We start from the raw sequence: 2,475 nt of genomic DNA on the forward strand, positions 1-2,475 counted from the left end.
ACAAGTAGATTCCAAAGTCAATCCCTGCTGAGTGTAAAAGTAAAAGTTGTCCAGTGAATAATTTGATTTTAAGATTGCTTATTTGAAATATATGTTTATACAATTAAGTATGGCTGAGTAGAACAATGAGAGCAAGAAGCTTAGCTTTCATGTCCTAACTCTTGGGTCCTTCACTCAAGATAAGGATTTGATCCTCTGCATCTGCTTCATGGGGTCTCCTCACCTAATTTCTCTGTGAATTTCTCATATGGACTCTCGTCTCCAATGGAAGGTTATTCCTTGGTATTACAGGTAATTTTCCTCTGGGAAATATGTTCCTAATTATTAATTTTTACATAACAAGAATCTAAATTCACAATTAGTTTTCCACAGCAATCCTGATAGACAGGTGGCGTTATTATAAAAATAATATTTCTGGGTAGTAGAAAGATCCTCTTTAAAGTTCTTATAGGTGAAAAATGTGACAAATATTCTTTTTTGAAACACACAAAAAAGTTAAAAAAAATAGAAGAGTGAGAAAAGAAGGGAAATGCCTTACAGGAGAGATGTCAAAACATACAATAAGACAATTTTAATATAGTATGGTATTAGTTCAAGAAACTCAGTAAAACCAGTAGAACAGAATTGAGAATTTTTAAAAAATATGTATGAAAATAGGTAATTTGATTCATAATAAACTTCAGATTCCTGAGAAAAGGATGGACCTGTCATAAAAAGGTTTTGGGAACAAGTGGCCAATCAAATGGAGAAAAAAAAATGCATTGTACCCTTAACAGAAGCCATCCACAAAAATGAAATTTAGAGTTATAAATTTTTAAACATATTGAAAATAGTAGAAGAAAATAATGGATACTTTAATAAACGAGGGTGGTAAAGTCATCTTAGGCAAAAAGAAACCCAGACTGCATTAGAGAAAAGACTGACAGGTTAGGCAACCTCAAGTGTTGACGGAGAGAAGATATCAACAACATATACAATGAAAGAGTAATGACTAAAATATATCAGAATTCCAAAAAATCCATGAAAAAAAGGAAAACAATTGATTAGAAAAATGAAAAAGTAACATAAGCACTTCACAAAAGAAAAAAGGCAATAACCATATGAAATAAAATTCTATCTTATTAGCAATCAAGCAAATATCAAAACATCAATGAGGGTTAGAGTGACGTCGCAAACATGGCGGAGTGAGCGATGTATCCTGATCTCTCCCCTTGAAACAATAAGCTGAACATCTAAAACTCAATAGAAAACACCCAAACTGCAAACCAGCACGTCAGAGCATGGGATCTGTGCATAAGAGCTACCACAGGTCAGAACCCTGGGTGTTGGGCGGTGGACTGGGAGAAACAAATAATCTGCCTCTGCAGCTGCTGAAGCTCCTTGTAGGAGGAGGGGGAGAGGAGAAGGTACAGCAAATACCCTGAACAGTCCTGCCTGGGAGTGCTATCAGCTCCACGCAGTCAGCGGCAGTGCCCAGTAATCAGGGCAGAAGGTAGAGAAAGGGGACGGCAGAAAAGCAGAGACAGCAGAGAAACAAGTTGATTTTCACCAGCCACAGTTGCAAAACAGAGGCTGAGCCGCAGCCCCATCCCCCAACTTAGAGGGCCTCTCCTCCATATCCTCTGAGACGGAACTCCTTGGAGCCACAGAGGAATCTAAGCAAACACTACTAAAACTGTCGCTAACGCTGACAGGAACAGAGACTGAGGGTAGCGAGCATGATTAAACATCTATGAGAAAAAAAAAAGACATTATTAAGACTTTATATGAAGCACAGATCCAAGAGGCTTAGACGCCACCTACTGGAAATCAAAATAAAAACATCTTATTTGCAACAGGCTAGGGGACATTATATAATTATATAATTAATTTTCTTTCTGGGAAAAAAAAAATCAGAATAAACTTCCATTAATGCCCAGGAGGAGAAATAGTCTATTAAACACCATGAACAACCGAGATGACAAGGCAGCTCAAAAACAAAGAAAAAAAATCTCCAGAAAGTAAGCTTACAGACATAAAAATGTGCCACTTAAATGACAGAGAATTCAGGATGGTACTACTGAAAAACCTCAGTGAGATAAAAAATGAATCATATCAACAATTTCAGGAATTAAAAAAAAACAACTAGATGAGCAGAATGAGTTCTTTAGCAAGGAAATTGAAATCCTCAAAAAGAACTGAATGGATCTTCTGGAGATGAAGAACACACTGCAAGAGTTGAAAAATGAAATAACAAGCTTGGGAAATAGAGTCGACCAAATGGAGGAAAGGATCGGTGATAATGAAGACAGAAATCTAGAAATAAATCAGAAGGAAGAAGACAGAAACCAAAGAATGAAAAAAAATGAAAGAGAAATTCAAGAACTAGCTGATATCATGAGGAAAGGAAACATAGAATAATGGGAATTATCGAAGGGGAGGAGAAGGAGCAGGGATTAGAAAGCATTTTCAGACAAATAGTTGATGAGCTGCCCA

The sequence above is a fragment of the Pteropus medius genome, unplaced genomic scaffold (genome assembly GCF_902729225.1).
Source record: "Pteropus medius unplaced genomic scaffold, Ma_sr-lr_union100, whole genome shotgun sequence".
NCBI classification, from domain to species: domain Eukaryota; kingdom Metazoa; phylum Chordata; class Mammalia; order Chiroptera; family Pteropodidae; genus Pteropus; species Pteropus medius.